This window comes from Ambystoma mexicanum, chromosome 6q (genome assembly GCF_040938575.1).
Source record: "Ambystoma mexicanum isolate Mex_15411 chromosome 6q, UKY_AmexF1_1, whole genome shotgun sequence".
NCBI classification, from domain to species: Eukaryota; Metazoa; Chordata; class Amphibia; order Caudata; family Ambystomatidae; genus Ambystoma; species Ambystoma mexicanum.
The window spans coordinates 1,180,503,163-1,180,527,815 of NC_090937.1; the positions used below are offsets into that span (position 1 = coordinate 1,180,503,163).

Here is a 24,653-nt window from a genome sequence, read left to right on the forward strand (position 1 = left end):
GTTGGGTGGGTGGAGAATTTGAAATCACTTCAGCAGGGACCAAGGCTAAGATAGAGCGAATTAGAATAACCTAGATGTGATTGTAGAAGTGCAGAGATATGCGCTGAGTGTTAAAGTAAAAATCTGTAATAAAAGTCAAGCATGAGTAGGTTTTCCTTTTTATTTCCTTCTTACAGGCCTGCGTGGGAAAGAGCAGAGCAAGCTCAAGCATGCGACAACTTGAGAGCTTGGTTTAGTTATCAAGGATCTAAAAATAAAAAATAAAACATCCTTCATTACTTCTTCACAGCTGTCACTCACCTCGAGGGCTATTCCGTGCATTGTGATTACTATTATTACGAGTCCAAGACAACGGGTGAGGGGAGTGGCCGAGCAGTAATATGTGCTAAACCTACGCCTGGGGTGCAGAGAATGCGGGATGTAGTTCTTACGTTTTCTCTGTACTGAAAGTAGCAAGTAGCAACAATGTGAAAGGCAGAAGGACAGAAAGCTCCACGACTCGATGAGCTGACAAACACAGCAACCAGCCCCCAGCCTGATTTTTAGCATCTGGCCAGCACTCTGCTCTGCATGAACTCAGAATCTATCTGCTAACTCAGCCATGCAAAAGAACTCCCCTCCTAGAGCAGAGAACGGCAAAACCAACCTTTAAAAAATGGATTCTCAGGACTGAAAATCTAAGAGTCTAAGGTGAAGCGCTTTGAAGAACTTCACCTATGTATAAGTGCTATATAACTAAAATATAAATAAAATAAATAAGAGTCAGCAGTGTGAACTGAAGCCACACAGCTATAACAATGCCAGGCGATGCATATCTCCTCTCCTTCCGCTCTCATACCTGATTGCCTGACTGCTATTCAAGCATGGCCTTCCGCTAATGATCTCTGACTTAATGCCAGTAAGACAGAGAGCCATCTCATTGGGATGCCTGCTCCCTGCCCCCCGCACTCACTTGTGAGGCAAAAAACCTCATAGGTATTCTCCCTTTCCTCACCTTCCCCCCAGAAGCTCAAGAAGCTCAAAGTCTCCAGAGCTTTGGTACTCTCTAGACTGGACTGCTGTAATAGCCTCTTCTTCAATCTCCCCCTTTCCTCCCTTTGCCCCTTCAACAAATCCAGAATAGGGCTGCAAGACTTATCCTTGGCCTAAAGCTCAGGGGCTACATCTCTCCAGCCCTAACATCTCCCCACTGGCACCTGGTGACCGCAAGGGTCAAATTCAAGACCCTCTGCATCATCCACAAGACTGTCTGGGGCCCTGGACCTCTCTACATCCAGATTTCTCTCCCTAAATACCTCCATGCTAGAATACTCCGGTCCTCTAGCTCTAACACTCAGCAGGTCAGACATTTCTCTAAGCAGAGAGTGGGAGGTAGATCCCTTTCCATGGCAGTTTCCTCCCTCTGGAACAGCCTTCTTCCCCCATCAGGATTGAGCCTGATCTTAAGTTCTGGAAGCTTCTCAAGACATTCCTTTTCTCCTCTTCCTTCCCTCTCCCCCTCCCGTGCTAATGTCCCTCTGCTGCTGCGACTGGTGTCTGGTCCAATCTGAGTCATTCAGGGGCCAGACCACCCCTGACCAGTCTCCCCCAGCATCCCCTGCCAGCACCCTTCCCCGGACTACGCAGAATCTGGTCCACCCTGTCCATCACACTTATCTGCCCTTCCCCCTTTTCACCCTGGCACTTGCCCTCGTTTTCCCCCCAGCCATTGCTCACCCGATTGGCCCCCCACTGCTGCTCCCTTCCTGCCGCCTACTCCCCTGCCCCTGCACTTATCACCTTTGTCTTTGCACTTGCACGGTAGGATTGTCACAAGGCCAATATAACCAACTTTTTTGCTTTCTTTTTCCTATGTCCCCACCCCCATCTGTGCTCTAGTGGTGCCCGGAAACACTTGTGTATAGGCACCATACAAATGCGCAATTAATAAATAAATATCAGCAATCCCAGTGTAAGACAGAACAGAGCTCACACAAAACACATCAGTATGACTCTCCAGCACCTACTGCTTTGCCAGTAGTATCTACACACACTGCTCTGCCAATGCATAGAGCTGCACGATCCCCGGCTATCTATGTGAAGTCAAACAACGGTGCTGACGCCTATCATCATCATTGACCCACAACATGCCTTCTCTAGTACAGTGCTCGGCCAGTGTACCTCGACCCCGTCCGCTGCTCCGCAATGCCTAGAGTATGCCAGTACAGGCCAAATTAAGATTTGTAATGTGCCCAACACTCAAAGTTAGCAAATCCAGCGCCAAAAGCTTCTGTACAGTATAAACACTATTACAGGCAGCACCCTGACCAGTCCATACACAGTCTTAATCATATTACCTATCCCTACGCTGTGATGTAGACCCCTACTCTTCCTCGCACAGATGTGCTATGCTATCCCGACTAACCCATACAAAGCTATACAAGCACCCAAATACACTGCGGTTCGTAAACTGTGACAACTTATTTTTTTAAAACCTACCCTACACCCAGCGATATAGACCCCACCATGGCCCATAACCCATCATACAACCCCTCTCCCGCTCCATGCACCATGACAGAGGCCCAGAGATACTTACAGTCGGGTGACCTCAGGAGGCACTCTGAGCTCCTTCAGCAGGATCACTCGGGGCCGAGAAGCAGCGCCCCAAAACAGTTGAGGTTGCAACCATCCAGGAGGCATCTCTCACCTGCTGCTGCCTGGCATGACCCCTTGCTCTGTAGCCACCCAGACCGGCGTCCCTCTGCCCCCAGTGCCCCTCAGTGTCGGATCTGCCCTCTCTGCTTCTTCCCTCCATTAACTTTCCAAGTACATTTTTCCTGTGTTTTTCTTTCTTCAAAGTGTTGCACCAGTGATCACTCTGCGGCTCCAGCATTGAAAGTCACACATGTGACAGTACTCCTGGGAGAAAGTACGTGAAACAAGCCACTTTTGGATTACATCCATACAGTACACCAATAAATAACACTTAGTGAGTTGGCAATTGTATGCCACAGCCTTTCCAGTTGTCATGCCAACCACAAAGACTGCTTCTTGGCACCCCTTTCTTATCAGTAGCAATGGTTTGGCAGCAAGTGTACCGTGTGCAGGGAGCTGACGAAACTGCAGTGTAATGGGTAAGTCACAAAAAGATTGCAGCTGTTAAGTAACCCTGGATCTACTTGTTTCAACCTCATCAAAAACGACTGAATATGGTATAATGAATATTAACATAAACACTACATGAACATTTTGCATTCATCAATTGATTTGAGTAGAAGAACAATAACAGAACTCGCTTTTAAAACTGCGGCCAACTTTACAGCACACAGGAATCAATCATCTAGTCCTGTCACTATTTTTAAGAAAACAAATGTGTGTAAAAGATACCGAGCATGGAAAAATATAAATGACCAACCTATTCTTTAGGAAGTTAAGGTACTAATCCAGTATGCTGGATTTAAAATGTAGATAATCTCTTTCTAAAGTGGTGCACAGTTCAAAGACTTCAATGCATGGACTATGAAAAATGGGCTGGGATAACCTAGAACACTCTTTTAATATGGCATCCAATCTCTTACCAAGCAGGAATAGACTGCCCCAATTTTAGTTTCTCTTTTCTTTGTAGCAATACTTACACTTGGAAGGACTGCCTCCCACCCCATATCTATATCGCACCTTCCATCATCACCTTCCACAAAAGCCTTGGCAGCCTCTTCAAGAATTCGGCGGTAGCCCTGAAATGCGGCAGTAATGGTGTTACCGCCACATTTAAGGGTCTGCCAAATCGTGGGTTTGGCTGCATTTACCCCAGCTCTGAGCTTGGGGTAAATGTACCAGTAAACATCTGATTTTTGGTAATACCACCAACGGTAATTGCGCCAAAAATTCCCAATGGGGAATGACTGTTACCACGAAACCGGTGATCCAGCGCTAATAGCGCTGGAGGGTTTGGCTGTGACGCTATTGGCCCAGGCGGTATCCCGGCAGTAATGCTGCCGGGATACCGCTCAACTCATGATGAGCTCTCTCCCGCACCTAAAACAGCCAGACCACCTCCACTGCTTTCCTCTGTCCATCCTAATCTTCCCATCATATTCTGAAAACACTAACTTTGTTTTTCCCCTCTTCCCTTTTAAACTATGTAAGGTGCTCAGAGACCCGCTAGGGAGGGCTAGTGCTGCATAAAACTTTAAATTAAATAAGAGAAAAAAATAATCCTTGTGCAACAAATGGAAGTCATTAATTTAACAATCTTGGACCAAATTTCAAAAACAAAAGGGCCTACTGAGTCTGCCTTTCTCTAATAAAAGATGGGATGTTACAGTTCTTCCAAACAATAGTTGTTTTTCCACAATGACTCCCATAATAGCATCAATTTAGGGACAGAGTTTGAGGTTGTCTGTGTGAAAAACTTACTCTTTCTTTTACATTAAACAAAATAATAGTCATTTTGGTTCGATGGAAGATTCTAAAATAGCAGCCACTCAAGACACACGTTTAATGTGGGAATGTTATACTGTCAAACCCGAGGTATTCACACATCTCTTTTTCTTGGCCTTTTACTATGCAATGTCTCTCGGTTTCTTTCTTAATTGAATTGCTGATTGATACCCTGATAGTGTTATTTGACATAATTTTGTTTTGTTACTCTGACATATCCTTGCTGGATATCAAATGTTACTTACGCTGGGTGATGCCTTATTCAACAAACATCTTTTTCCAAGGTTACCATTGTCAAGACATGTCATGTAATAATGTTCACTCCATTGATGTATGGCAATCCGATGTTTGGTGTTAAATGTCTGTAAGAAAGAAAAAAATGTGTTTTGACTAAGGATACATAATTACATTGTTTGGTATTACTTATAGGTACTAAAACACAAGCTGGATGCTATAGTCTAATCTTGAATAATTAACATAATAAAAATTGAAAACAATGAAGAATACAAAAATTAAAACTGTGGAAATAGAACAAAAATGGCCTGCCAGACTGAGCGCGGTTAGGCCCATGCAGGGGTGACAGCCATTTGCACCGCAGGGTTTACCGGGTGTGGGGGAGAATTGTTTTTCCCCTCAGGGGACTGGCATTACTTGCACAGCCAAACTTGCAAGGAAAAATAAAATATGGCCACTGCCATAAGGAAAAGGGAGTTAGTCGGCCGGGAGATGGGAGGAGCGGCGGAAACCAGAGCACAAAGCTCCGGTCCAACAGGTAAGTGGGGAGGGAGGGGGTGGAGAAATGGTAAGGATTGTTTTTGGTGGGGGGAAACAGGGAGAGGTTCCCAGTTGCCTAGCCACATTAAAAGAAAATATCACCACCTAGGGATGGGCATTGGGTGGCTGGAAGCATCAGGCGGAGAATGTGTTGCCCACTCTTCCAGCCACCTGAGTGGCTAAGCAACCTTGCCCGGGTGCGAATGTAAGAACAACCAAATTAGTTTCACTTCATTTTACTGAAATATAGGTTATTTTAGGAAACTCTGATGGTTTATTTCATTATATATATATTTATATTCAAAATGCAGAAAACAAGTTGGCAGCAAAAAGTCTTCTGATATATAAGCAATCAACTAATGTCCTTCCTGCCGCCCTGCGGCAGAGCTAACTTCTTAGCTCTTTAATACTGTCTTTACTCATCGGAAATGAACATTGAGAAATTAAATGCTGTAAAGTACTAATTAAGGCATATTGATACAGGGGTGATTGGGAGTAAACCACTTTCTTCTAATAATAAAAACCACCAGAAACGAAATCCATCCTCATGACTGTGGGCTGCTGCTCTGCATTAAAGACAAGTTGCATAAACCTATTTTCAAATTGTTTGGTTGGGGTGTGCTTACACCTTCTTATGCGCCAGTATCTATCAAAGTCCTGTTTGGGATATGATTATTTCTCACAATAAAGATTCAAGTTCATATTTGTGCGAAAAATATTTCTTTGTGCTTGTAGCCCTTGGTGGATGCCATGTGTTTCGGCAACCAAGCTTTGCCTTTTTCAAATCCGGGCTGGTTTTTACATTCATACAGATCAAAACACACAAGAAATCACAGGTTGTCTACATGGAACAACATGTGTGTTTCAGTGACTCATTGTGGTTCCATACGAAAATACATTAAAATAGAAGAGTGTAGGGGTAAAAAATAGGCATATATTAATTAAATATACCATTTCTATATCCCTGCATCATGGAGCCTGGGGTGGTGAGTGTGAAGGAATAGTGATGGAACTGGTGACTGTATAACATGAGTTTCTTTAACTTGCAATTATACCTGCATCCTAACATTAGCAAAATTCCGGATTATCGCAAAGTGTATATGTTTCTTACCCTTTAGGTAATAATATATTCACGTACTAACGGAGTAGAGTGGCTCACAGTCTCCGTGGATGCTCACACCTAGGCGACACAAGCAAGTATATATATATATATATATATATATATATATATATATATATATATATATATATATATATATATATATATACCTAAACCAAGGACAATGAAATCGAAACACAATTAGGTCGCGAAGTTACAATCCAAGGATATCACCTAAAAAGTTCCTCAACTTCAAACCCTATTTCCAAAACGGCTTGTGAATGAAATAACCCACATGATTTGTAACACTCCAAAACCAGATATGAAAACTCAAAATATTAATATATGTTATCAGTATAAGTCTGAAGCAGATTTGTTAAGATTCAAAAAGATTGCTTCCTTCAATCCTCACCTACAGATATGTCCATGTGATGTAGAAGAACAGATGAGGCAAAATGGTAGGGATTGTGGGGTGGAGTACTATTATTTTTATTATTACTATTATCATAATTGTTATTATTATATATTTGTACAGTGCAAAGCTAGCTAAATTTAAGCAGTGAGAACATTAGTAATAATTACCACAGTACAATATGTGGTGTGCACAAGATAGCCAGATGTATACAACACCAAGGTATTGGTGGAAGAGGCAGGTCTTCAGCTCTTTCCTAAACTGAAGGAGACTTGGAGCAGTCTGGATTGCCACTGGGATGGAGTTACAGATAAAGGTAGGGTAACAAGAGAAGGACTACTTCCTAGTGTTATTCTTGCAAGACAGTCTAGTTTCCAGTCTGTTAATGATCTTACTGTGAGATGACAGTGTGCCACCTGATGTTTTTAGTGGTTACTAGTCTGTCCATCGGAATGTTTCCATCGAGGGTTCGGTCAGTTGAATCATTTTCATTGAAAAATGTTCCATCGAAAAGCCATACATAAAGTGCAAAGTGTTTATGCATCAAACCCCTTTCATCGGTTTTTGCATGGAAATTCGATGAAACATGCATACCTTTATAATGTTACAGGGAGCTGTCCAGTGCTGAAATCTATTCGATACAGTTAACATGTATTTCAGCACTGCACAGCTCCCTCTAACTTGTGTAGTGTGCACTTTTATTTAATTTTTTAATGGGGGGGGTCCCCCAACCCCCAATAAAATAAAATATAGTTCTCCAGTCCTAGAAAATAAAATGAAAGTGCACACTACACAAGTCAGAGGGAGCTGTCCAGTGCCAAAATCTATAATGTTTTTCAACACTGGACAGCTCCCTCTAACTTGTGTTTTTTATTGTTTATAGGGGGGGTGCCCTCCAAAGCCCCCTCCAACCCCATTTAAAAAAATGTAACCCTTTCCTCGACCATTTGAATTTCCAACCCAAACATCCATACATCTATTTTAAAGGTATGTTTGAGTTGGAAATTCAATTAAAAAACAACCAATGAATATGCGTTTCGATGGAAAAGCATTTCAATGAATGAATTTCGATGGATAATGATTAGATGGAAAATATTTCGATGGAAAAACTGCATACCGTTTTTAGTTTGCCCGTCAGGTAGGCAGGTCTACTGATGGGAATTGCCTTGTAGGTGAGGGATGTGGTTTTTCGACAGGATCCTAGCCAGGTTTTGGACTGAGTATAATTTGCGCAAGGTGAGCGTGAAGTCTTCGAATTTCCTAGGGCTGGTGATGAGGCAAGTCATTGCAAAGTGTGCCTCTTTGAGGGCCTTTAGGTGGCAGTCCTGACCACGGTGAGAAGGCATTACTCTATCCATATGCATAATTACTAGGGCCTGCACCACAGTTCAGAGATCCTAGCTTCGGGATTGAGCTTGCAGAGGATAGAGATCTAATACCAAGCTTTTTGAGCCTTTTTGGGGATTTATTGATGTAAAGATAGATTGCTATTCACAATGAAGCATGGTGCATTTTGTCCAGCCATATTTGATTCGGGTCCTACTTGGAGGGGTGGCCGAGGAGTATGAATTTGGTGGGCTCTTGTCATCAGGTTTGAATAGTTGCGAGGCATAATTGAAGGCAAGCGATACCTTGTGGGTCCTTGACCATAGATACAACTATATATAATCTGAAATTGGTTAAGATGGGATAAGATAGTCCAGGATTGATCAACCCGTGTGGAGGTACAGGGTCAGACGATTTGGAGCACTCGATATAGAGACTGATGGTATTGATCTTGTTGATAAGAAACAAATTCATAGCCTCACATGTCTCCCTGGAATGTTAGTACCACTGTGTATGATGTGGGGTTTAAGTATTGTTTGATTACTGTAAAAAGGTTGTTGCTCCTGTGTAAAGCTGCTGTGATGGTGATGGTGTAATCAGTAGCCTTGGATATCAGTATCAATTGTTTGGAATGTAAGGCATTGAGGGGTGGAATTTTGAATGTTCAAGTTCTTTTATGGACAGTTTGTTGATAAAGGGCTCTTGAGTATATGAGGGGGCTAACGGTTTGATTGGTGTTCACAGAGGTGGGTCAGTTGGAGTAACTGTCATCCAGCGCCTCCACTGGAATGTTTTTAAAACAGCAACTTTGTGTGGAAGCCATTAATCTTATAGCCAACATATTTCTTAGCAATTTCATTATATATCGTAATTATTTTAGTTATGTGAACTGATGAAATGTTGTCACAGAGACTATGAGAGGAAGGTATTTTTTACTGATATGGGGGATCGTGGCATTTTCCTGTTAGGAAGGATCATGCAGAACAATCTCCTACAGGACTAACAATCCAGATTCTAATCACAATGAAGCAGGGAGACTCCCACCATCTATGTTATCGATGGTATCCTCCACATTTTGGTCATCTTGGTATCCTCCTACTTGTCCTACTTGACCTCTTTGCCGTCTTCCAAAGAGTTGATCTTAAAGCCCTTGTCTACATTCTAGACAGCAGCATAGGCTTTAAAGGAATAGTCCTGCCGTGGTTTTGAAGCAACCACTCCAACAGACACCAACTTTTCGAGATTGGCCTCAACAGATTCTCAAGTGTTGACCAATAAATGCAGAGTTTTACATACCCCTACCCTGTTCCCGGTCATTTATTGATTCAAGCATTGCCAGTACTTCATCCAAGCACACATGTCAAGCATCCAACTTGACAAAGAACAAATTCATTTTCCCAGGAAACTCTAGCAAGCATGGTCTAATCCAGAGTTCACCGACAGAAATAAGGCTTGATGGATTCATGCCTTAAGTCCTACCATATTACTCCCATCCTCAAAGAACTGCATTGCATAACTGTTCAGGCATGGATCATGTTCAGAAGCGCTTGTCTCACCTACAAAGCCGTCACAACCTGAACACCACTCTTCCTGTCTGAAGAACCCTCCGTCTCCAGAGGTCAAGACACACCCAATAGCCACTGCATTGGGAAACTGGAAACAAAGAAGTACCAGATGCAAAAGAAATAGGAAACAAGCCCTTTACTCCTAAACCCCTTGTCTTTGGAACAAATTACCTCAGATTGTGCTCACACAACTAGTCTTGATTGGACTTTAGTTGGCACCAGCATCAACCCTTGTGTTTCCCGGAATTGTTGCCTGACCTGGCCGGTGCACTGACTACAATGACATAGTGGAGAGCAAACAGAAACAAGAGGACCTTTCACTAACAGAGCCAAAGGCTTACAACTACATAACATATAGAATATGCAAAGACACCAGTGCAGGTGCCTTCATAACCATGCAAGATAACCTTGTTTTCATTTTGCACATCTTGCTGGAGCACCTTCACCCCATCTGGGGCATTTCCACATTAGTCAGCCATGCTGGGAGACATCTATACCTCTGCGTGTGCAACTCTCTCTAAAGACCGCTGCTCTGTTCAACAAGGAGAGGTCTGCAAAATAACCTCACACTGAAAGTGATATCTTTTGGCTCCACCATGGCTCTGGTATCTGTGGTGCCCTAGGTTGATGCAAACACCAAGACACCCTCGGCATGCAAGAGCATGACATCATCCAAGCAGGAGAACAGGTCAGCCACCTCCCTAATTATGGTTTTAATAGTCACTGTAACCTTGTGTGTAACTCCTGTAATGAAGCAAGCCCGAACACAGGCCTCACCCCATCTTCTTTGTAATTTACAGGAAATATTGATTCACCCCATATACAGTTAAAGCAAACTGATCTGCGTGGAGGAAGTGTACTGAAATGTCATACAGACCACAATGTAGCGAAAGGAGCTTTAACTGCGAGAAAGGCAAGAACAGCAGCTTTCTAATCAGACTAACCAAAGGGATGCACAGGGTAGCTGTCAGTGGCATTGGAGACTCAGTCACCTCAGCATTCCAAAGTTGGAGCATGAGTATCTGCCACATCGGGAGCCTGGTTTAAAATAAGATAACAAAATGGTGGCAGGCTATTTTATCACTACCTGCAGATGCCTGGCTTCCTTTTGGAAGAGGGTGAGGTTTTTTGGGATGCCCAAGGAGATCATACATGGAGTGGAAACTGGTTTATGTTACAGAGGAGTATGTTGTGAGGGAATGGTAGACCTCTATAAAGGCTGGTTCCAGGGCCACAGCCAAGGGATACAATATTTTGACATTGGAGAATAGGGGTGGGACCTGAAATGGAGAGATTTTGAACCTAGGAGTTCTTGAACCAGAGAGGTGTGGAGACCGTTAACCTGAGGGAGGATATAGCCATAAAACACCTGGCGTTAAGACGATAAGATTTGTATAGACCTGGAATCTACATGATAATAAAACCTTGAGATCACAAAGACTCAAGAGATGCTGAAATCCTTTCTCACTGATACAGTTCCCACTGTTTACCAATTTTAAAAAGCAGTCTCAAGAGTATAGTACCCAGCTGTACCCAGCCACGTCTTGGCTCAATTCACAGTCACAGGGATAAGGTGCCCTGCCACTTCCCAGACACAATTGCACTTCACAGTGTTATGTGCCCATCTAGTTATTTGTAATCCAGCCACTTCTTCCTGGTCCAGATGTATATGCCCCAGTTCACTCACAATGCATAAAGTGCTCCTATCACTTTTAAGGGATATCATGTTTGTCTCACTGTCAAGGGATATCATTACACTTCCTGCATTTAAGGTATATCTTGCCCTTATCCTTGGCAAAGAATACAGTGCCCATCTCACTCGAAGGCAGTCTCAGTCCCTTAAGAATTTCCAGCTTCTAGGAACCCTACACTCTTTCAGCATCAGCAGCTTGGCCAGCCTGCCATGATGGTCCAGGAATCTCAAGGTGTAAGGCTCTCCTAGTCTGCATCTGTGGCATAGGTTCAGGCTTCCCCTCTCTCTCTCTCTTTCTCTCTCTCTCTTTGTGGTCTGTTGGCTTCTTGAGAAATGCTTACATTTCTTTGTCTTGCTCAGGTCTTTTATAGGTCGCTATTATCTATGTAACGTATCCTCCAATTTATTCTTGTCTTTCTTGCATTGTATGGAACTCTTAGATTGGTCTGGTTGCCTTATTATGTGATCTGATTGAGCTCCTGCAGGTCCGAAGCTTCCTGAGCCTACATAAAGCTCATGGTCATGTTCACTCTAGGTGCAAGTCCCACTCTGTTCACTTGGCTTAGCTTCGCTCCCCCTCCTCCTCTCATCCCCTTCGTCAGTTCTGATCCATAATAGTGTATGGCACTGGGGACGTCAGGAAAGGTATGGATTTCTCATGAGACCACAGGGATCCCTCTTTGAGTACAGTATGTACACACTGTTTAGGCCTGTACCTTACATTGCTTTTGCTTAGACTTGTACCTTACATTGCTTTTCATTGCAGCATCAGCACATTTGGCCAGTCCCAACTTTGCCTTCAGGGATTCCTTCAGGAATATAGTATCCTATTGTATGGGTGCTCTGGGCACAGTCTTTCTAGTCAGGGATTGGTTGTTAACACTAGAGAATCTCTAGTCAGGTCTCCCAATGTCTATAAGGCCATGTATTGATGGATCTTGGGTAAACATATATCCTGGTCGAAGCCTTTTGGGGTCCTGACAGCTGCATCAGATCATGGTTTAGGCAGAATATTTGCTTATGGTTTGTAATGTGGTGGCAGTCTGGTGTTTACATCCTCTTCTAATGACTCTTCTTAGTGTGTCTCATTCTCCCATGCTACTACAATTATGTTTATGAATACAATTCACCATAAAGTAGACTTTAAATTAATTGTCTCGAATGGATACTGTCAGCATGCGGAACTGAGTTCACTGTTGCAATTGCACAGTGATTGGTGATTTGTGGTAGTCTGCTGTACGTACGTACAATATTGGATCAAGAAATACAATGTATTTACAGCAGTGGTTAATTATCAAGATGTCATTCTCATTGCAGCACTCAGTGTATGTAGACAATGATAGCATATCTCTGTTCCATTTCACTATAATATCATTCTTCCCCAGAAAACAATTCTGTTTTCTGTAAAATACGCGGGCAATGTTATTTTCCAATGCAAAAACAATCCTATTGGGAAGAACTTGTCTCTGTTGTTTAAAGCAGTTTGTTTATGTGGTGATAGTATTCAGATGTTGTCTCATTTGGCCTGTCTTTGTTTTTTTCCATAGGTCACTGGTAGCTTGAAAATAAGATGTGTGTTTCTTCACAATAGTTGATAGATGGTGAGCTATAGATTCAGAAGGAGACTTGTAGTAGCGCACCCTTCGAAGGGCTGCTTCATCACAGTACTTGCATTACACATCTGTACTCAAACTATAATCTAGCCTTTGGTGTAATCATTCATGCCATTCAGATTGGCGTTCTAGAGTTGGATTTACAATCAATTCTTCAAAATATGTTGTGTCCGCAAGATGTGCAATAGCAACATGTACATGCTGCTCCATGTTCATCACAGCAATGCTGCTCCCTTTGTCTGCTTCTTGTTTTGCAGTACTTTTATTGGATTCTAGAATACCACCTTTTCTGATTTTATATAGAGCTCTCTCAGGTCTTTAGAAATGCCTGAATGAACTACATCTGCGACATTGGGATCATTCAGAGTTTGACAGTGCAATAAAAAAGTGTCAGTAACGGAATTACTGCCTCTTTTACCACAACGCCAAATTCTGACTTTGGAGGTAATGCAGTGGAAAACCTCCAGCATTAGGGTTGGAGGTATTTCCGCCAGTTACGTCCAAAAACTGAGGAATTACTGCTGGCAGAATTGCCACTGATGGTAGTTCCACCAACCCCCGACTGGAGTCCTAAGGGGAATAACACCACCTTGGAATATGGAGGATTTTTTATTTTGTGAGATGGACACTGTATTCTTTGCCAAGGAGAGGGGCAAGATATGAAGCCCCAGTTCCACCATGGTAATGTGGCCGTAACAGTATTTCCTTTTGGCAGATTTACCACTGATAAATCTGACAAACTCGGTATGACCCCCATTGTGTTTTTGGGTTCCATGTCATTTCATCGTCTGCCTTTTCATCCCCAGGCTTTTTAACGTGCACATTCCATCGAATGTGCTCATGGTTTGTTTTTTGTTTTTTGCGGGAGGGGTGGGGGGGTCCCCCTCATACTCTCCACCCACACTTATTTTTTGCTATTGCCAACCCGCCCATACCATTATTTGCCCTTTCCCACCACCCCCTCGATGAGCACATTTGATGGAATGTGCACGTTTAAAAGCCTGGGGATGAAAAAGCAGGTGATGAAAGGACGTCGTACCGTGTTTTTGCAGTGATAGGACACATTTCGACATCCTCTTCAGATCGCAATTCCTGCTTTGAGTAAGGTTGATGGTCAGTGCTCCCACTATATCTGAATCTTCTAGATCCTCATTATGTTCAATACCTGTTTGGATAACATAGTCAATATCAACAGTCATCAGTTGTGAATTCTGAAATTGGTTACTTTGTATCTATCGATCATCTTCCTGAACGACTAAAAACAGGTCCATTTTATTCGGGTAAAAATTGCAGTAATGGGTTGATACAAACAAAATGCCAGAATCTACAATTTTCTTTGTTATTTGTGTCCACTGTTTTAGTGAAGTTTTGTAAATGAACATAGTTTGTTAGTCCTCCAGACACTTGCTGGAGTGCATACTTTTTGTTTGGTATGATGATATTTTATTCCTCTAAATAAAGGACTTGCAGACATTGCCTTCGGATATGGATTCTAGAGGCTCTGCTGTGGTGTCAGTATCAGGCAATCTCTATTCCTAATATCTCACTCCCAATGTAATAGTGATATTATAGATTTTCTTAAAAGGATACATTCTAACATGGTTCCACTAATTTCTCCTGACTTTGCTTTGTTTCTTAACTGTTATTTCTTATTCAAATATTGATAACACCTCTTCCACAATTTTGTAAATCTTATTTGTAGAGATAGATTATCCATTTCCTTAATTCTTGATTTGAGGCTAAAAATCTCTGGCTATTCTTTCTGCCTGTTTATTTAGTAATTTGTTCATTTGCATTGATGCATATATAAGCTTCTCTTCCTATTCCTTCAACTTGTCTTCATCCTCACTGCCATCAAAAGAGAGGACAATACCAGTACTTAGTACCCTCCATATTCTCATTACTTATAGATATCTTTCAGGTGAGGCAATTTCCAACAATATGGAAAGCCTCCCTTTTGCTAGGTCTTTCTACTAGAAAGACTTTTTATTGTGAAGCTCATCTATATTTAATTTACTTATTTGTACTTCTAAGGCACTTTGGGGGAAGAGTAAAAAGTAAAAACCATATGAGAGCAACAAATAGAAATAGGAAAAGTATTCCAGCGTTTATGAGCCAAAAGGGCAAATGAAAAGAAAAGAGACTGTGCACCAGAGGGATGAGGAACACTAAAAAGTAAAGATGCAGATGACCGAAGAGCGTGAGTGGGTACACAGGGAGAAACCAAAGAGGAGGGATAAGGAAAGACAAGATGGTGGACACACGTGAAGATAGTGCACAGATTGTGAAACTGAAAACGAGCATGTAAGGAAGCCAATGAAGAGAGACTATGGAGCAGGAAGGGAATCGCACATGGACGACAAACAGCAGAATGAAAAATAGCCTGAAAAGGGACAAGAGAGCTTGCAGGAAGTCCACTGAGAGAACGATAATTGAGAGGAGAGAACCTCATTATAAGAATTAGGGTTTTGGCAGCTGAAAAAGTGGGAAAGGTGTCAATTCCATGAATATTGTAAAGCTGATAGTGACAGAACCATGCAAGATCAGAGCTATAGTGAGGGAAAGACAAAAAAGAATCAACAATGATACCTAGATTATGAGCAGAAGTTGACAGGGAGCGAGAGTCAGGATAGAATGAAATGGATGAATGAGGGGAACAGTCACACGTGGAAAAGAGAATCTCAGTATTAGAAAGGTGAAGGTCAAGCGAGTGGAAGAGCATCCAACACTTAATACCAGAAGACAATTAGAAGTGTAGTAATAAAGTGTACCAGAGTAGGATGAAAGCAAAGCAGTTCTAAGAGTCTAAGAGTCATCTGTATAGAAATGACAAGAGAAGGCAAATAACTGAATAAAAGAAGGAAGAGGAATGGAGTATATAGTGAAAAGAATAAAGGGGCAAGAAGCAAGCCTTCCTGAACCCTATAGCAATGAGGATGAGAGGAGGAACTCTTCTGGCCCAAGATGCAGAATATGAGTGTTTGTTATGCGAGTCAAGAATACCAGGACAGAGCACCACCAAATATACTAAGAGAGGAAAGAGAAAGAGAAGAAGAATGGATAGAGGGATCCACCAAGTCAAAAGAAGTAGATAGAGCAAGAAGAATTAGAAGACAAGATTTCTTCGCATGATGAGAAGAGTTAAGAAAGTTAGTGGCATGTAAAAGAGCAGTTTTAGTGAAATCAGCAGGATGGAACCCAGACTGAAAAGGAGAAGAGAATTAATATCCAAATATGAGTATAGCTGAAAGCAAAAAAGCTCTTCCCAAATGTTTCACTAGAAAGGGATGATGTGAAAGAATATTTAGAAAAGAAGCATCAAGAGAAGGCTTCTTAAGAATAGGTACATTTGTAGCATGCTTGAAAGAAGAAGTTATGACACTGGTTGATAGCGAAGAATTTAAAAGAGGTGTCAAGTAAGGGAGAAAGAAAAATTACACTAGAGAAATAACAGATAAGGACGGCCCAAAGGGGCAGCCGTGGTGTTAGCTCAGCAATTGGGGAAAATCAAGAAAATGGTGACAGGTGTAGAAAAAGAATGAACCTGGGGAAAAAGAAGATTGAAGGTTATCAATCCAATCCATCAGAGCTGGGGTTGAATCCTTCAACTTTCTGCCCACCTCATAATTGGGTGGTGCGGTAATGAGGTAATGCCTGGCCCTGCTCCCCCTCCCATTGGTTGCACTTGGCTTGTTAAGCCAATCACGGCAACTGGGAGGTGGGAGCTGGCCCTTCCATACAAGGCCCACATCGAGGTCCCTGTCTGCCCCCTGTCTACCACCAGAATGCTGCCCGCTTACCCTCTCCCCCCCTCGGTGGTCCCCCCTGATGTCCGTTGTGCCCCACCAGCCCCTACGTGGTCCCCTGTGATTACCTTGTGCCCTACCACCCCCTCGGTGGTACCCCATGATGTCCGTTGTGCCCCCCACCCCCTCTATGGTCCCCATGATGTCTGTTGTGCCCCCCACCCCCTCTATGGTCCCTGTGATGTCCTTGCTCCCCCCATCCCCTCCGTGGTCCCCCCTGATATCCTTGTGTACCCCACCCACCTCAGTGGTCCCCCTTAATATCTGGTGTGACCCCCACCCCCTCCGTGGTCCCTGTGATGTCCGTTGTGCCCCCCACCCCTCTGTGGTCATGCATGACATCGTTATGCCCCCCAACCCCTCTGTGGTCCCCCGTGATATCCTTGTGCCCCCCCAAGCCCTTCGTGGTCCCCTGTGATGTCCGTTGTGCCCCCCCTTCCTGGGACCCCCATGATGTCCTTGTGCCCCCACCCACTCCGTGGTCCCCTGTGATGTTCGTTGTGCCCCCACCCCCTCCGTGGTCTCCCGTGATGTCCTTGTGGCCCTCCTCCGCGGTCCCCTGTGATGTCTGTTGTGCCCCTATCCCCTCTCCATGGTCCCCTGTGATGTCTGTGTGTCCCCCACCCCCTCCGTGTTCCCCCATGATGTCCTTGTGCCCCCACCCCCTCTGTGGTCCCCTGTGATGTCCTTGTGTCCCCTACCCCCTCCATGGACCCCCGTGATGTCTGTTGTTCCCCCCACTGCCCTCCGTGGTTCTGCGTGATGTCCATTGTGCCCCCCACCCCCTCTGTGGTCCCATGATGTCAGTAGTGCCCCCCCCGGACCTAGTATGATAGCAACAAATGTTTGTCGCCTCCCCCTTCCCTTACTTGTTTTCTTCTCCCCTCCTCCAGCACTATCGGAAATGTTGTTAGGCCTAGTACGATAGTCGCTTGTTTTGTTCCTCTCCCTCCTTTCCCCTATCCTCCTCCCTCACCTCTTGTAAATCTCTGGCTCTATCAGAAATGTTGTCAGGCCTAGTACGGTAGTCGCATGTCTGCTCTCATTCCCTCCCACCCCTCCCTTCCTTATCTGTGTCTTAGCTCTCACACTATCTGAAATGTCGTCAGGACGAGTACGATAGTTAATTCCAATGTCATCATATTTTCCCTGTTCCCTCCCTTGCCTTGATGCACTTTGAAACACATTGGTCTTCATTACGACCCTGGCAGTAGAGTGATAATGGCGCCAGTAGTGGTGCTGGCGCCGTTATCACTCTACCACCACATTACGAGTTCTGCAAGCGGGGCTGCACTGTACGCCGGGTCAGACCAGACGTGCAGAGCAGCACCCACTAGCAGAACAGGATGCTAACAACGGTCCTGTCATTAACCGGACCGTTGTTAGCATCCTCCCCATTCCCATGAGCCCATAGGGCTCATGGGAATGGGGAGGGAATTAACAACGGGCACATTACGAATGGCCCGTTATTATATCCCTCTGCCCCTCGCGAGACCCGGAAAAGACGTCTGGTTTTGTCAGACGTCTGATCCGGGTCCCGCAAAGGAAACCTCGTAATCAGCGCTCCCGTAATGAAGGGGGCCGGTCCCGTACTGGCCCCCTTCATTACGGGAGTGCCAGGGTTATAATGAGGCCCTTTGTCTTGAACCAAACTGCACTCTATTAGATGGGAGCCATAAGGGTTACCATTAAGAACAACTGATTAACAACGATAATAATCAGATCATACTAATATACAACATTTTAATGCTGAATCTTTGTGATCAGTAAAAAAAGCTTCAAGCCATGAATTATGGGTAAGTTTTCAGCAAAAATATGCTCATGTAGAGCAGAACATACACATCATGTACATAACAGCCAAAACTCAATACAATAATTAAATACTGTGCGTATTTCAGCAATGCAGACAATGAATGAGGGTCAGTCACACACACTACCCTATGCGTTTCGAGGCCAAGTCCCATCTTCAGGGGTGAACCCTCATAGTCTTTCTGAAATAGTAAAACAAAATGCTGTCAATATAAACCAAGCAGTAAGGCAGAAAGGACATTTTCATGAACTCTCAAGGAAACACATAAATTGAACCCTAACCTGTTTCTAGTAGGCAATATGCCTTTCACATTAAAGGGACAGTCAGCGTTAGTAAATAAATCTATAGAATATAAACCAACAGTTTAGGTTTAGGTCAAAAGTCTGGAAACATTTTATAAAAAAGCATAAGTATCCATACTATGAATTGTTTAATAAACAAACATCATACACAGCACAGACAATAAGTCCAAAATGCCATGCCTTGTATACTGTTTTTCGTGCTAGTTCAGGACCGTCAACACTGTTCAAAGTAAAGAGAACATCCTTGCAGTCTCAGCAGTCACAAAGATAACCATTGAGTAACATAAGTGTTAAGATGGATTTCTGAACTCTGACCTGGTGGGCAGAGGTTCAGAAGGCTAGCCTAGTTTCTTGGAACAGGGTAACCTTCTGGACATACCAGACCAATCAAGGTAGCATTAGCGAAGGTCAAGACTAGGTCTCAGGAGGGGTGAGGGTGACTGAAAGACCTCAATGAGCACACAGAGTCAAGGCCTTTGAGTTTCAACACACAGTAATTGTAAACAGTAATACTTTTAAACCAACACAATACTATTAAAATACATATATACAAGACCAAGTGGCCTAAAAGGTTAATCTACGAAATGGGTCCACAACCTAAAATGGAAGGAAACAGGCAGTGCAAATAGTCTTTATGCAATTCTGCAGTAATCGAAATCCTAACTGAAAGGCAGTCCAACCCCTATGATGAGAGGAGCCTATTGCTCAGATGTACTTGCAATGCTGGCGCAGGTGGTAGTGCAGATGGGCGAAAACAGGGTCTCTTGTAGGGTCTGAAGCAGCTGAGCAAGTTGGGTGAGGTGATGCAGAATAAGTTCCCACTATTCGTGGAGGGTCTCCCCAAAAGGGCAGAACAAGTTCCAGGAGATGGGAATGGTTCGATAGCTCAGGCTATCTGTGAAAAGGATAGTGGCCCTCAGGGGACACTCGTACATAAAAATGCTTGGATGCGCTAGGAGCCACCAGTAAGGGTTGCTAGTACTCACCGACCCCCAGCGCACTCCGGACCAAACTTCGGCAGTCAAGTCCACTTTGGATGCAGGTTCAAATGCAGCAATTGTGCGGCTCTGCGGCTTTCAGCGTTGATTCCCAAATGGGACAGTGGCGATTTCTCGGCCCCTGGTGGATGGATCAGGCCACTTTCACTGTAGCAGGCTTCAGGGCACAGTGGAGCACAGCAGCAAGGAACCTGCAAAGTTCGTCACCACGGCTGGGCAACACGGTAACCGCGTGAACTCCGGTTCGGGCGCTCTCTCTTTACTCTAGACCTGGGAACGCCAAGTGTACGAAATTCGGTGTGAGAGTGCCGTGAACACAGAGCTTGCGATGTACCAAGTTTCAAGGGTCTCCTCAAAATGGCGGAGGTGTCAGAGCAAAGGTCCTGAGCAAGCTGGTCAGCCCACTGGTTGGCCTAGGGACACTTCCGAGAAGGCTTACTTGCAGGGATTGATGAAGGTGCCGAGAATAGTTAGTCCCACTATTCTAATGGGTCGAAGCGTCTTTGCAGACCTTCTTGTTTGATCAGATACAGAGGGTTCTAGCGGGACAACAGCAGGCTCAGGGTGCCAAACCTTCCAGCGGGTCACCAGTGGTTCCTCGACTCAGCTTTTTAGTTTCAGGATACTTGGATCCTATCCTTCGTTCAGTGAGAACTCAAGAGATTGACCTGGTATGGGTGTTTGGAGCCTTCTCTTATCAGAATCTCTGTCGCACCAAAACGAAGAGGACTCAGTCGGAGATCTGCTCACATACAGGCACACCAGACGTCGAAATTCATGGACCATGGTGGTCTCAGGCATTCACTACACACCAGACTCAATGGCACCCAGGATGTGGATTGCAACTAGACAGGCCAGCCCACATCCTGGGGGCACACACACAAGACATGCAGAAGACTGCGAAAGCTTGGTGTTTTGCGGGAAAATGCATGCCCAAATAAGGACTGACCCGGGTCGGCTCATCCTGGGGAAGGCAAGGGGGCAAGATGGCCAAAGGACAGGACAAAGAACCTCGTGGCATGCCCATTTTGGAGCCAGCCCACCTTTATGTGCAAACAGCGGTAAACGCGGTTTGCATGGTAAGAAAGGATTAAAATAAAGCAAAATGATAAGCTGTCACCAGCTCTGTCCAAGGCACATCTGCACTTCTACTAAAATATCCTTCGAGGGTGTCTAGGGCCTTTAGAAATGACAGGAAGACCCAAGCACACTGTACTGTAAGGTACATTGTGCACTTGTAACATGTTGCAGAAAAGTTACAACATTGACTAGGAATAAGGGAAACAAAGTCTCCCAGTACTGACTGTCTTTAAGGGCTTGTCAGTTTCCCCATAACAAAGTGAGCGAAAATGCCTAGCCATTCTTATTAATAATTCCTGTAAGCTAGTCTCCAAGCTTATCTACAAAGACGCTGCAATGATAGCTGTAGAGCTGATTTCTTGTCAGGCATATGTGAAACCAATATTCATCTTGTGTATCTATTGGAATACGATAGTTACTTCATTTAATGAGCTTGCAGCCACACTTGATTCAATTCTAGAAGGTGCATGTGGGGTTTTTAGTGGGGGGAGACTTTAACACAACCTGCTTATTTACTGGGTCGGAAACTGTTGTCTTCCGCTCTTACGGTCAGGAATGGCCAAAAATGGTTGGATTTCTTTCCGAATTGGGACATTCAGGTTGTTGATGTGCAAGATAAAATATCCCCGCACACGTGGCCGCGGGGTGGGTTGACCTCTCACACTGACTTTGTTTTGTCCACCGCACTTTACAAAGCCTGTGACCCTATTGTAATTCAGGATCTAGGTTTAGGGGATCATCATGCTATCTCAGTTAAGATAAATTGTGACAATTGGGGGCATAAAATCAACCCGGTTCTGGAATGGGTGGCAACTGACAGACCGGGACTGTCAGATGCAATGCCTCATTTTGCCACCAGTTTATCTGTCGGATTAAAGATGAACGTGTACTAGTAAACATGATGTTTCGGACAAATATTGATGTTGCATATATGGATGCCCTCTTAACTGAGAGGATTAATTTCCACCTAAAAGAATTTTCCCTGTCCATAAATCCAACTTGCACAGGCACATTTTTAATATAGAGATCTTCAATTCAATGCTATCTAAAAAAGAGCATTTTACAAAATTATAAAAATGCTGTTAAGAGCTCAAAAGCTAAGCTTTACCTACAAGACAACCAAAATATGATGTACTATTTGTTGAAAAGTGATACCCGTAACATCTGGGCTATATTAAGGACCGTAAGTGGGTAAAATTTTGGATTAAAGGAAAATGCATTTTTGGCCTCAAGTGGGTCAACTACATTAGTTTAGTTAGTTTAGTTTCTTTATTTATACTGTGCGCCGAACCCTGGGGTAACCGGGTGCCAGAGACTTAGAGCAAGTTACAGCAAGTTAAGGACATATATACAGCAAGATAACAGTACATGCATATGACCAGGTTACAGAGTAGTCAATTGGCGGACACAGGGGAGAAAGCATTGGTTAATAGGTAGGTCAGATAGTGCTTGTATTCTTGTTGGTGAGCCAGGACTTCGTTTTTGCTCTGAACGTCCAGAAGGAGGGTTCAGCTCTGAGGTGCAGAGGTATAGTGTTCCACAGCTTGGCCGCTAGGACTGGGAAGCTGGAACGGTTCTACGTTATTTCGCCGAATGATTTTACATCGTGGGACTTTTCATCGCCACCCTTTCATCGCCAAAAACTCCTTTTTTGTAGTTGGAGATGTGCGAGTGTCGCAGGATACTCAAGGCTGCTCTGAGGGCGTTGTTCTGAAGCACTTGTAGTTTGTTCTGATTGCGCTCTGTGGTGCCCAGGAAGAGAGTATTGCAGTAATCGATTTTTGAGAGCACTGGCGCTCTGGCTAGAGTAATGCAGCTGGCAGGTGAGAGGAAGGCCTTACAAGCATTAATGAGCTTGTTGGTGTAGGCCGTGGAGGCGGCTGTAGCGTTTATTTGTTTTCTGAGTGAAAGAGTGGAGTCCTAGTAAACACCTAGGGTTTTGATTTCTTTGGCCACTGTAATTGGGTTACCATCTACGTTGATAGATGCGTAACGGGGGTCTAGTTTGTTTAGCCTCTGTCGGGAACGAGAAGCTCAGTTTTCTCGTCATTGAGGCATAAACCATGTACAGCCACCCAGGCTTGGATCTCAAGGTAGAGGTTGTTAATCTGTATAGAATCCTCTTCATAGCAACCTGATAGGGAGTTGGGAACCTGGGTATCGTCAGCATAGTTTGTGTATGTGACACCCAAGGTGTCCAGGTGGTCAAACAATAGCTTAGTGAAGATATTGTAAAGGGTCAGCGAGATGCACAAGCCTTGTGGGACGCTGCATAGGATGGGGATGGGGAGGGCTGAGGCCCCAGGTGAGAAGACCTGAGTGGTCCGGTCCGCTAGGAAAGATTGGACCCATGCAGTCACCTGGCTAGAGAATGCAGCTGAGGCCGTCAGAGGTTCCGTGAGGATCTGGTGGTCTACGAAGTCAAAGGCTGCTGAGAGATCAAGCAGCAGGAGGATGGCTAGATTTCCCTTGTCCATTGCCTCGTCCATCTGGATTTTTAGGTCCTGAAGGGCTGTCTCTGTTCCGTGCCTTGGCCTGAAACCAGATTGTCTCAAGCCTAGGGGGTTGTTCTCTTCCAGGGGCTTCTGTATTTGCAGATAAGCCACTCTGTATGAGATCATAAGGACACAGGGGACAGTGGTGATGGGCCAGAATTTAGTAGGGATGTTATTGTCTAGATTAGTTTTTTTTAGAAGCGGCATGACCCAGGCCTCCTTAAGGCTGCTAGGGACTGAGCTTGTTTTGAAAGAGGTGTTAATTAAGGCTGTAATGAAAGTGGCCAAGTCGTTGGCACCTTCCTGAATGATGGCAGCTGGGCAGGAGTTCCCTTGGCATCTAGAAGGTTTGAGGCCTTTTATGATGCTTTCCACTTCTTTTGTTGAGACTGGGGTGAACGAAAAGGGAGGACAGCTGGGAGTTTTGGAGTTAAGTGGTGGTAGAGGGTTTGCTTTTATGCCTAGGCTGGACTTTTTCAGCTATATTTTTGATTGTAGCAATTTTGTCTGCCAAGGCTTTTTGGATACTCTCGCACCAGTCTGAATCTTTGACGGACATTTCTGACAGTGCAGAGGGGGACTATAGTTCCCTTAGGATAGTGAAGAGCTCCTTTGTTCTTGATTTGGCACTGTCAATTCTGTTGTTGTAGGTCTCTTTTTTAGCTCTGAGGATGGCAGTTTTATAGGTGGTAGAAGCTGCAGTGAATAGCATTCTATTGGCTGGGTTAGGGGTTTTTCTCCTGGTGGCTTCCACCAGGCATTTGGCGTTCCGCAGTATTTTGAGCTCTGGAGTGAACCATTTGTTCAGGTGGGCTGCTGGTTTGGCAAGTTTGATAGGAGCGATAGTGTCTATGGCTGATACAAGAGTTTTGTTGTAGAGGTCAGCCAGTTTATCCACATCTAGATTGGCGTAGTTTGCAGGGGACAGGATGTTGGGGATTAGGGGGCGTAAGCTTTGCAGAGTGATGTTACGGTTATTCCTAGAGAGGGTTTGCGGGATGGTGGCCGGTGCAGTATTTGGCTGGGCTTTCCCTTGGATGGAGAAGGAGATGAGGTGGTGGTCTGACTAGGCAATTGGATCATTTTTGAGGATGGTGGTAGAGCAGTTGTGGTCTGCCAGTCAGTACGGGGTTCTGCCTTTGTTGCGAGTTGGGGCTGAGACCCTATGCTTGAACCCAAGTTGGGTGATAGTATTTTCCAGGGAGAGCGCGTTGGCATCATTGGGGTCGCCAAGGCCTAAATTAACATCCCCCAATAGAAT

General features: G+C 44.3%; 1 protein-coding gene across 5 annotated transcripts in view; it reads right to left on the reverse strand.

Moving 5' to 3' along the window:
• Nucleotides 1–24,653, reverse strand: part of LOC138516572 (toll-like receptor 1) — a 236,469-nt gene that overhangs the window by 137,621 nt on the left and 74,195 nt on the right. For 2 of the 5 annotated variants that reach the window (XM_069631806.1, XM_069631804.1), the window contains exons 2-3: nt 18,645–18,698; nt 4,665–4,781 (exon numbers count right to left, since the gene is read on the reverse strand). The gene's annotated coding sequence lies outside the window, so the exon portion shown is untranslated. Of the gene's footprint in view, nt 1–4,664; nt 4,782–13,940; nt 14,067–18,644; nt 18,699–24,653 lie in introns of all 5 variants that reach the window. The other 3 variants (XM_069631805.1, XM_069631807.1, XM_069631808.1) reach the window with 2 other exon arrangements.